The sequence below is a fragment of the Camellia sinensis genome, chromosome 6, assembly GCF_055761805.1.
Source record: "Camellia sinensis isolate YWXY chromosome 6, ASM5576180v1, whole genome shotgun sequence".
Classification (NCBI taxonomy): domain Eukaryota; kingdom Viridiplantae; phylum Streptophyta; class Magnoliopsida; order Ericales; family Theaceae; genus Camellia; species Camellia sinensis.
Genome location: NC_138966.1, coordinates 180,757,811 through 180,770,497, shown reverse-complemented (window position 1 = coordinate 180,770,497; position 12,687 = coordinate 180,757,811). Strand labels below are relative to the sequence as shown.

General features: G+C 34.0%; 1 long non-coding RNA gene and 1 pseudogene across 1 annotated transcript; one reads left to right on the top strand and one right to left on the bottom strand.

Moving 5' to 3' along the window:
* The first annotated feature begins 465 nt into the window (after nt 1–465).
* Nucleotides 466–11,760, top strand: LOC114295276 (uncharacterized; annotated as a pseudogene).
* Nucleotides 6,752–8,524, bottom strand: LOC145793087 (uncharacterized). The gene is made up of 4 exons (XR_014333593.1): nt 8,391–8,524; nt 8,220–8,256; nt 7,568–7,638; nt 6,752–7,171 (listed from the first exon to the last, which is right to left on the bottom strand). It is a non-coding gene; the product is annotated as an uncharacterized LOC145793087 (long non-coding RNA).
* Nucleotides 11,761–12,687: the final 927 nt, after the last annotated feature.

Sequence of the window (12,687 nt, the reverse complement as noted above, 5' to 3'; positions counted from 1 at the left end):
CATTAAATGATTTAATAATGTCTTAACAGTTTTAAATTTTATTTAATATTGCATAAAATTTAAGAATTTTATTAAATAATGATAAAATATATATGAATTTTTGATAATATATATACAAAACTTCAAGGAGATGAGTGAAATTTCTCATTTGAATAGATAAAGTTAATTAGAAATTTTGTCATTGTTGGCATGACATCAGTAAAATCTGTTAAATAACCTAATAGTGGAGAAATCTTGATAATAATTTCAAAAGTAAAAGATGTTAGTGTAATTATTAAAATTACATAAGTGGTTCCTATAATTGTCAGAAATATCAAAAAAGATAAGTATAATTTATCCTAAAATTTAAATTATTTAAATCATATAATAAAATATTCAATTTTCTTATTATTTTGATCACATTATACTCTACAACCAATTTTAAGAGTGTTTAATCTCATAATTTAAATTGTTTAAACTATAAAATTATTTTTTACTTTATTACGAGTTGTAAAATTATCTTTAATTGAATGTCAAAAAAATTAAAATTAAATACCTAAAACTAATAATTTGACATCAACCATAAAAAAAAAAAAAAAAAAAAGAAAAAAAAATTTAAAATCAGTTTTCATACGTCACTCCCTCCCTCCCTCCTCTTCCTTTTTCTTTTCCTCCCCTCCCAACCCAAACGTAGCAATAATGAGAGCTTCTTCCATCAAACGACTCTAGCAAATTCATGAATTCATGATCAGATTGGTCAAGCACTCACTTTCAATCTTTTCGTGTCTATCTGTTTCAAAAAGAACCATTTTTGAGTGAAGAAAATGCAAGCAATCGCCACTGCTGCTTTGATTTCCGGAAGAAGATTATTAGCTCATAATTACCGGAAAGGTATCACTCTTCTTCCCTCTCTCAATTTGAGTTTCAACTTTTACCCATTGTTGTCAGCTGATAGTAATACACTTCTCTTTCATACCCAAATTTCAACCAATCCAAGCCCTAACCCTAACCGTAATCCTAGTCCTAATCCTAATCTTCCTGATCATCGGAAGCAACTACCCAAATTTCTGTTAGAGAAATCCAAATTGGGGTTTGGTAAGCTCGATGATGCTCTTAGTTTATTCCATCGGATGGTCCAATTGCAATCCCTTCCTTCGGTTATCCAATTCACTCAGCTATTAACTGGTATTGCCAGAATGAAGCATTATTCCACCGTTATTTATGTGTTTACACTACAAGAATTAACACTTTTGGCAACAAAAAAATTGGTCGCTAAAAGTCTATTTTTGGTCGGCAAAAGTTATCCGCGACCAATTTTTTTGGTCGCTACTTTGGTCGCCAATTGAGGGTCGGCAAAAGTAATTCGCGACCAAAATTTTGGTTGGTCGGGAAAAGTCGGATTTGCCGACTAAATTTTTGGTCGCGAAATATATTATTACCGCGACTAATTCGTTTAGTCGCTAAAACACTTTGGTCGCGAAAAGTGATATTTTCACGACCAAAAAGTTTGGTCGCCAATTATCACATTCAACGACCAAAAAGTTTGGTCGCCAATCGTGACATTCCGTGACCAAAAAATTTGGTCGCCAATTGTGACATTCCGCGACCAAAACTTTTGGTCGGCAAAACTGAGTTTCCACAACCAAGAGCTGTTTTGGTTAGCAATAAATGTATTTTTTGCGACCAAAACTCTTGGTCAGCAATTGTCATTTTTTGCGAAAAAAAATTATTTATTTGTCGCGACTAATAAATTGGTCGCCAAAGCAGGAAAACAATACACCTATAATTCCTAATAATTCATTCAATCTATAATAAACCTAAGATGTTATGCAAACTAATAATTCATTTAAAACACAAACTAGAAGTACTCAAGTGCTAAATATTGATACAATATAAAATAAACTTTCTATATATACATATGAGAAGGTACCATAGAAACATTGCAAATTCCAAATTCAAGATGTTATGCAAACACCATGACTAAAATACAAATAGCCCAAAAAACTATTAGGCTGTGAATAAGCTAGATATGTTTCTAAGCAACTGCAACTTCCTCCTGATAAGAGTCCGTTTGTGCTTTACTACAAGATTCCAGAGTATCCCGTGCTGATTCGATGACAACCTGACCATTGACATAGTGCTGGATATTGTGGATGCCAATAGGGTTCACACCTGGCCGGAAAGCATTTCCTTCAATATACCTGTGACAACATTTAATCAGTTAGCATTTGACCTAGTGTTGGGTAACTGTAATTTGCTTGTAGTGATTGAAGACAGAAACTCACATTTCTTTCAAGAAAGTGTGCTTGTAGAATGCATCTGGGATTCTCCCAGTAAATTGATTATGATCCAGGTACCTGCAATGAAAGCAAGCTTAAGATGCTGTCCCATGCTTACACAAAAAAAGATGCTGTCCCAGATACACAAATGCTACATAATGCAAAAAAAGGGGAAAAGCAAATTAAAGAAGGGAAAAAAAAGGCATTACTTGTGATAAAAACAACAGTTAAAAGCCATGAATCAAAGCCATAAGGGATGAAGAAATCTTCTCAATATTGAAGATTGGGTCACAGATGTCAAGGAACGAAACAAAGTGTATCGATGAAATAGGAAACCTAACTCAACCTTGGTTCCACTAACAAACTTGTCTTGCAAATCCAAATACCTCGGGCGTCAATTTCATTGGTATGACCTTGTTGCATTGGTATGAGACAACTGATATGAGGCTATTAGATCAGTACAATAGTGACATTTATCACAAAATAATAAATTATAGGCATAATTTTATAAGGAAAATAAAGTGTGCAATGTAAATTTAAGGTTAGTGATTGAGGGTTATACAAAGAATACATCTTATACGTATATTTAAATTCTGGGTAATTTTTTTAATTTTGGGAAAATATCGATTAATTTTAAACAAAATAAAAAGATACATACTGGGCAAAACAGGGGGTTGTTAAAGCTTTTTTTTTTTTTTGAGAAAGGTAAGATCTGTCTAAGGTTAATGGTGATAGTTCTATGGTGATGGTGATAGTTCCATCTATACACTACAATTGAGTGACACATCACACAGGTAAAAATCTATTTTCAAAGGTTGTACCCAGTACACAATTCTTGCTTTATAAGGGTTTGGGAGAGGTAATAGGTAGTCAACCTTACCCCTAGTTTGGAGACTCAAAAATCTATTCTTAAAGTATAAAAAATAAAATAAAAAACTATAGCATTTTCTATATATGTTAGTTACAGATAAGCATAACAGTATTTTTCTATAGATCTTTTCCCACAGAATAGGATCAGGAAGGTAGTGAATCATATACAACTTTAAACATCACAAACTTGGAAAAAATATATTATATATGAAGCACTTAACATTTTAAAACTTCAAGCAACAATTAAAAATACCTTCTCTGAGATAAAACGGAGGCCGTTATCTGGATAAGCAGCTTCATATGTCTCCCCCAATAATGGATTAAATGGCTTGCAATTTCTTCCCTCTGTACAAGAATATCCTGACACAGCAAATGCTGCTATATTAAGGATCCTCATAAGGCTATTACCCTACAAAGTCATACGAAGAAGGTAATCAATAACTTAAGAAGATCAATTCCTCAACTTTTTTTATGTCAATTCCAGATAAACTTTATACTTTTTCTGTTCTTTCCTTTTTAAAGCTTTCTTTAGCTAGAGACTTCAAATGTAAAGTCTTGCAGGTTCTAGACAAAAGAATGAATAAATCTCCAATGTTTTCATAGCCACACAAATATTGAACAAAACACAAAATCAGAAATGGATACTCTGCAATTAACCTACCAAACTCTGAGTCAAAGTATGTAAAAATAGTAAGAAAATGAATTTGTTGTGGACCCCTTTAGCTACGTTCTCTACTTCTCACAATATAATAATAACCACAACAATAACAAGAATAATAATAACAATCATGGCAGCATCAATATCAAGAAAGAGCATACTAATTTATCACTTCACTCATTTACAACATTTGCCAAACATGTATATAGAAATTGGCTCATTTAAGTTTCTGCCATTTACAAATTGCGGACTGCTATATATCTCATATTTTTCTCACTGTTTGAACATCACCGGGGGCACATAGGGAGATCTTGTTCGTCTTCATTAATTCCTTAATGATTATTTTCAAACAATGAGCTAATCATGACTATCCACCTAGGAGATGATACAAAACAACGACAAAAAAATCATAGACAAAAATCCATCCATGTATGCGTCCAGAAGTCTCCAAATCAAACTGTCACATTTGTAGCAATAATTTTGATGTAAAGAGACCACCATAATATCCCATGGAGTGAAAGCATTTCTTAAATGGTTGCTTTTGTTCATTGGTTCCCCTCTCAGACATTTCCAAGGCATGAAATTCTAAATTGAATCTAATGTTTAGAGTACACTATTTGGTGTCCACTCCCTCACTATTAAATATTTCTATGTTCTTAACATAAAAATTAGTGGTTTTCCTAAAATAGCTTTTTTTTTTTTCTGGGGCTAAGGTTAATGGTGATAGTTCCATCTATACACTACAGTTGCAATTAAAATTTCGTGACTTTTGGTGACAGACTGATTTTGTCTCCAAACATCAAAATTTCGTCACTTTTGGTGACAGACTGTTGTGTGTGATTTTTAAGCTCAACATCTACTTATCTTTTTCCATTTCAATCTCTCTTTTTTTTACCCTCTTTGTGAAGTTATTGTTTTTCCATAGTTTTTATTCATCAAGAAATCAATGGATGTGATTAACCCTTTTTCTTGGTAATTTTTACTGATTATGATAAAATTGTTATTACTTGAATTCTAACAAAATACAAACTTGAATGCTAAATAAAAATGGGTCCTAAGGGTAGGATAAGGTATTCTAAATCTGAATGTCAACCATATTTATGTAACTACCAGCAGGTTTAGGAGGTCAGATCAACAAGACAATTGAAGGACACAAGGGCTACATGGCTGCAGACATATCCATAACATGGGCAGTTGGCTAAAGCATTACAAGTCAAGGTAGAGCTGCAGCCATGGCCACAGCTCAGAACAACAGAGCAGCTACAGCAGTTGTAGCCACAGCTCAGTCCAGCAGAGCAATTACATCAGATTGCAAATACATTCAAGTTCTTCTCTGATTTTCTTTAATTTTAACATGAGGACCAAGTGTAAAGCAACAGTCAGCAATCTTTCAATTGAATTGAATGAAATCACAAGCTTTAATAACATATGGCTTTAACCAATGAAACCAAAAAGGAAAATAGTAAGTAAAACTTATTATAGGAAAATGCAGACCAGTTTAAGCATTCTTAAGGAGAACTATGTCCATGTGCATTTGTTTTTACATAAAGGTGCCTATGTGTGTCTCAAGGTGAACTTTCTGCATGTGTGCAAATCTAGAAATTATACCTTCTACAAGCTATCACCACTACCAAATGAAGAGTTCAAAGGATAACTTCTTCGAGTGTATGTTCGGGGACTATTAGCTTCAGATGGAATACCATCACTCCTTGTTTCCATTCTCCACTTCCGTTGATGACCACGCGAAATTAATGCTTTTAAACCAATAAACCATTGCTCAGCTTCATCTTTATCTTTACAAATCTAGAATGAAAGTCATTTACCAAATTACAAATAGAGTAAAATATATATCTATTTGGAAACTACTCTAAAATAGCAGAAAAGAATTGGTATTTTAGGAAGATCATTGCAGCAACTGAAAATTAAGAAGGAAATGGATATGTCAAATGAGATGCTTACCAAATCTAGTGACCTGTCGTTCTACATAAGAGAGGACTGGTACTCCTTCTCAGGTCGTGGATACCTTTGAAAGATCGGCTGAAAAATATTACACAATGAAATAATATTTCAGGGCCTTAATTTAGTCAGTCCATATCAAGAAGAATTTATGTTTTATTAGAAGTGCTGAAACTAAGTCTACAAAAACTAGCTGGCAATACAAGGGCAAAATGGTCAGTCAAGAACACAAAAACTCTAACAAAATTCACCATCTCCAGGCCTGTTGCTTCCATCAACACCACAACAGAGGTACTAGATTAAAAGACATCAATGAAACTAGTAGCAACAAAACAAACAGAAGGATTCAGAACTCAAGAAGCTCAAAATCAAAAAATAGATAATTGTGAATGTTTTCTCTTTCCTTCTTCCTTTTGAGACACAAAAGAAAAACCAGTAAAGGTTTTTGGAACAAGAATACGATGACAGGTACAAGCAATGTCCGTTACCTCAAGGGACTAATTCTTATTGCTAAGAATTCTCAGTATGATCATTGAATGCTTAATTTGTTGCAGAAAGCTAACAAAATCATAACTGAAGTGACTTCTATTAGTTTCATTAATTGAAGTGAAAAAATGCAGTTTTTAAAATGTCATTTCCTTTCTGAAATATTTTCCAGATTTTCAATCCAGAACTGAATTGACAGATCTAGTGGATGAAACTAATAGAGGAATTAACACTAAAATAGAAATCTGGAAAGAACAAAAATGCATTTGACAAGGAAAAATCAATTAGGGCACATAAATTGCAATTTATAGGGCAAAGAGAGAGAAGAACCCCCGCTGCGAATTTGTCAATAGAAAAAAGAAGCTAAAATTGTTGGGGGAAAAACAATGAACCATAACCATAATTACCTAACTTGACTATAACTGTCTAACTAAACAATATAGTTAACCTTTAACAAACTAACAACTAATTTGCAAAGAGCAGTTTGAAGTCAAGTCAATGTTTCTCCTGTCATTGTGTGGTGTGTTGTCATCTATGAAAAGAGCAGTTTGAAGTCAAGTCAATGTTTCTTTTCCATTACTTCGGTGCATTCTCTAACAAAACAACATCCTGTTCTGTAGGATTTTGTTTTCCTTTCAAGATTCAATGATTGATTATAAACAAAATATGATTTAATAATTTCCACAACTAAAAAAAATACATGACAATATGCATATAGTGCATCCAAGTTAGAAATGTTTCAACATAATTCTGCTAGCTCAATAAGCAAATTCATCCAATTGTAAATTAAAATATCCAAATAAGCATAATTTGCAATAGTAAATACTTACCAAATCATCATAATTAGGCCCAAAAAATAATTTTTTTATAGGAATCAGGCCGTCAATTTTCACCAAATCAACACCACCAAGTTCACATACTACTTCAATCTCTTAGTCATATCCTATAATCAAGTAACACACAAGTAGAACTCAGAATTTGCACGATCAATGCAAAAACGTGTGCACAGCAGGAGATATATAAACAATAAATGCACAGGTCACCAGTATAATCAACGCTGCAATAGCACAAACCGTCGATTTGCTGCCACAAGACAGAGTGGAACATATACCTTGTTTGATGTGCTCTATAAAGGAACATATCCTATGTCTGATAGACAAAAGAAAAGCTAAGACAAACAGCATTTTCTAGTAAAATAAATTATGAATGGAAAAGAAAATTAAGGTAGGTTCTTTGAGAAGCAGATTAGCCAGTGATTAATGAAGAACACTGCAGCAAACATCAATTATGGGGCAAAAAACTGATTACAAAATATTATTATGAACAATATAAAGCATACCTGCAAGAGGGCAGTGATAGTACCAAAGTGTTCGACAACAGTGGATCCAAATCTTGAAATAATTCTCTCTTCTAAACATATAAACAAAGACAAACACAAGGCATGAGTAACAAGGCATAGTACAAAACAATTCTCTCTTCTTTCTAAATTTTTTCCCCTTCTTGGTAAAGTACAAGAGGAAGGGGAAAAGTTGACACAGTAAATGAGCTTTAGCTCCAATTTTAGAACCTGGTTCGAACCTTAATCCAATTCTTAATCAAAACCCTCAAGCCTTGAATTCGGATACCCTGAATTGGTGTGAATTTGAAACTAAGATTTCATTAACTAAAAAGAAAAATTAACTTAATCAATTCAACAAATTGTCACAGTATTTGACCAAAATTTCAACCAATGAACCAGTGGATAACCCAATATGTGTGAGAATGAGGAAACATATCAAAAGGATCATTATCAAAGGTCAAAAAAAAACTTGATGTAGCACCAAAAGATCAGAAGAGAAAGAAACTGTGGAATCAAATCCCAAATTAATATACCAATATTCAAAATCATATCCTAGTCCAATAAAACCCATTATATAATGCTACCAATGCCTTTTCGATCCCCTTAAGTAATAGAAAAAACATGAGAAAAAGAAATTAGGAGAGGGTCATACCCTTTCCAGTTTGATGCCAATAAAGCCCCAAATTCCCCTGTTTAATGTCAAATAGTGAGCAAAATGAAGAAAATAATTAGCCCCAAATCGAAGGAGACATAGAGAGGAAGACAGAGACACACACCCACACACACAGAGAGAAAGAGAGAGAGGGTGAAATAAAGGACATACCTACCCGAGACAAAGCGATGGTAGTGCTAACCCTTACGGTGTGCTCGTCTAACCCTTGCGGTGATGCTCCAGTAACAGAGAGGAGGGCAGCGTGAGGCGTGAGAGAGAAGAGACACAGAGGCGTGAGGCGTGAGAGAAGAGAAAGGGGGAGGTGAGGTCATGTAGGGTAAGGTTTGGAATCTGTGTGTGAGAAGAACTGATATATCTTAGGCTCCAATATATTCAATTCCCTCTAAAAAATTTTAGCAACTAAACTATTTATTTGGTAACAAAATTATTTTCTCACTAAAAATAAAATTATTAGTCACGAAAATAATTTTCTCACTAAATAATATTAAAATATTAAAAATTATTAGTGACAAAAATATATTCGTCATTAATAATTTTATTATTGGTGACCAATTTTTTCCTCACCAAAAGTCTGAAAATTTTGACACCATCCAAAAAATTAGCGGGAAAATCTTTAGTGACAAAAAAAATATAAATAATGACAAAAAATAATTTCGTCACCTAATTTTTTTATTATGTATGCAGATTGGTGACGAAATTTTATTTTTGTCTCTAAAAATGGTACATTTGGAGACGAAAAATTATTTTCTTCACTAAAAGGTACGTCTTTCGTGACAAAATTTATTTTCGTCATTAGTTTTCGTCTCCAAAGACACTTTTTGTTGTAGTGGTTCTTCTGTGTATGTATAAGTTGATTGAAGATCCAAGAGAGACTCCGAATGATTGATTCAATGTGCCTAGGGTTCGAATCGAACGCAAAGACGAGAGAGAGAGCGTGGTTCGGTGTTGTTTGTTCGCTTGTCTCGCACCTATTTCAAAGAGAGATGAAAGAAGAGAAAATGAGAAAGTGTGAGCTAACAGATTCTAAAGATAAAAAATTTCAATTCCCGCCCCACGTTTCAAAATTCCCTCCCAAATTTTTGGCGACCAAAATACCAGATTAGTCGCAGAAAATGTACCCTTTGCCGACAAATTTTTTTAGTTGCCAAATCTCAATCAACGGCGACTAAAATATTAGTCGCTAAAAGTGCTAATTTGGCGACTAATTTTTTTTGGTTGCTGAAAATAAGTTTTTGGCGACCAAAATTTTGGTCGTCAAAAAAAATGTGACATTTCACGACCAAATTTATAGTTGGTCGGCAAAAGCATACCACTTTCTGCGACCAACTTATTTTTTGGTCGCCAAAATATGTTCTTTTGCGACCACTAATATTTGGTCGCCAAAAATAATGATCATTCGCGACTAATTAATATTTGGTCGCCAAATGCCATTTTTTTGCGACCAAAATTTTTTTGGTCGGCAAAAGTGGTCGCCAAATGTGTAAATCCTTGTAGTGTTAAAAAAATACGCTTGTTGGGTATTAGGGTTGATGGCTATACCCAATCGAGTAGATTCTGGGATTTCTGTCTTAAGTAGCTTCTTCAAACTTGGTTATGTACCATGTGTACATACTTTCAACACTCTAATGAATGGGTTCATTTTACAAGACAAGACTGGCAAGGCCATGGAATTGTTTAATAAATTGGTAAGAGAGGGAGAAATCAAACCTGATGGAGTTATCTACGGGACTATTTTAAATGGGTTTTCCAAGATAGGAAATACTACAATTGCTATAGGGCTTTTTAGGAGTATGAAAAAACGGAACTATAAGCCTAATGTTGTGATGTATAACACAATTATTGATGGTCTTTGCAAGGACAAAAATGTAGATGATGCTTTGAGCCTCTCAGTGGAAATGACCCAGCAGGATATTACAGCAGACTTGATCACATACAACACTTTGATTCACGGTCTATGTAATTTAAGCCGGTGGGAGGAAGCAACAAGAATGTTGAGAGGCATGACAGACCGGAATGTTTTTCCAAATGTTCATACCTTTATGACACTGATGCATGCATTATGCACGGAAGGGATGGCAAAAGAAGCAGAGAGTGTTCTTGAATTCATGGTCCAAAGAGGTGTTGGTCCCGATGTAGTCACATACGGTACACTGACGTATGGTTATTTTTTGCGAGGCCAAATGGACAAAGCAATAAAAGTCTTTCATTCCATGGTGGATAAGGGCATTGAGCCGAACATTCATTGCTATAACATTTTGATCAATGGATATTGCAAAAATATGAAAATTGAAGAGGCCATGAATCTCTTCCTTGAAATGCCTTGCAAAGGATTGAAACCCAGAATTGATACTTACAATACTATGTTGCAGGGATTGTTTGGGGTTGGTAGGTGTTCTACTGCTCAAGGACTTCTGACTGAGATGCAAGCTAATGGTCAGACTCCAGATTATTATACTTATTGTGTCCTATTCGATGGATTATCCAAGAATGGCCATATTGTTGAAGCATTGTTGTTGTTTCAGGAGCTAGAACACAGATATATTACTATGCACAGTATTTTATTTATAGATTTTGCAAAGATGGGAAGCTTGAGATGGCAAAGAATCTGTTTGGCAAACTTTCTGCTAAAGGGTTACGGCCTAATATTATGACTTATAATATGATGGTGGGTGGATTTTGTGAGCAAGGACTATTGGGTGAAGCAAAAGAGTTACTTGTGACAATGGAAGAGACCGGTTGTGTGCCTAATCATGCAACTTACAATGTTATGGTCCGTGGATTCCTTAAAGCAAATGACCACAGTGAAGCAAATATAGTTGTGGAGAAAATGATTGGGAGGGGCTTTTCAGCAGATGCATATACTTTGGCTACTGTAGTGGATCTACTCTCAGACAATTGTCAAGATCATACTCTCTTTCATATGATTAAAAAATTGGTTCCCTAGGATAACACCTAAGGAATTTGTTAAGCTATCAACACGGATGCTATCTTTGGCGGTCATATGTCTTCTTAGAATTTGCTAGGTAAGTATTTATTTTATTGTTTTTATCATTTTCAATTTTACACTAATTGTCTTAAGCATAAATTGCCTATGATGAAATGAAGGTTCAATTTACAATTTTAGTTTTTTAAATTGGAATATGATTCTTATAGATTTGTTTCCATAAGAGAAAGGAAAAAATGGAGGATCATTTTAGGACAAGGAATTGATGGGTTCTACTTTGAAACAGTTGATTCTTGGTTGATTGCTTGCAAATGATGCTGTTTACATTGTTTTTTGTCCACTACCAAAAACGAAACTGAGGTAGAAGATGCTATATAATCATGCTTCTGTGCAATGAATTGGGGCTTGAGGTCATTTGGCAGGATTCAAAAAGTCAATTTAGGTACTTCAAGTTGTACTGCCATTTGTCGATTGCAATATTATAAAATTGAAAATGTTCTTTCTGTTTGTTCTTCTGTCTTTTTTTATATGTCGTTCTATTATTTTGCCCTTAATTGATTCAAATCTCTTTCTTTCTTTCTTTCTTTCTTTCTTTCTTCTCCTTCTTCTTATTCTTATTCTTCTTCTTCTTCTTCTTCTTTTTTTTTTTTTTAAAAAAAAAAAAAAACTATGACAACAAATATCTAAGATTGGTAATGGTTTTTGGTAATTTGAGGAGGAAAATTTAGCCGTAGATCTATAAGTGTGTAAAGTGTGTAATATGGTAGTACCCATTTCATCATGGGGATATCTACATCAAAAAACACACCAAACAACGGAATCACAACTTTATTGAATCGTAAGTTCATTTTAACCTCTTATATCATAGACTTCTGAGTTAAATGTTACAATATCGATTGTTGAGAAAATTAAATTGTTACTGCAACATTGAATAGAAATAAGTATAATGTTAATCACGACAAAAGGAAAAGATACATTAAAATTTTAGCACGGGATTTAAACCCCAAGTCCCCTCCTCCTCTGACCCCAGTGAAAAAACGAAAACATCCAAATCCTCATACTCAACAGAGACTAGAAAATACGCAAATTACCATAACGAGGTCCTCTCAATTTTAAATCCTCCAACACTAATACTAGCCAACCTTTCTGTTGCTGGCTGTGTTTGAACTTAAGTTTTCTGCTTTATGTTCACAATCACCATGGAACTCAACTCCTCGTTGTGCAAACAGAAAATGGAAGGGAATTGTGAAACTTGTCTACCTTAACTACACACCACCTATTTTCTTCTTCTTTTTTTCACTTTTTTTTTTCTCCTAATTCCTCTAAAAATTTGAGATCCAAACATAGTCTAATTAAACCCAGGGACGAGGCTGCAATACTACAATAGATGCCCTCTACTGTCAGCAATTACCTCCGGTCACCAGCGACAATCTTTGACTTCCGATAACTTCCTCTGACCTCCGGTAGCTGTTTCTAACTTCCAGCAATTATCTCTAATCTCAA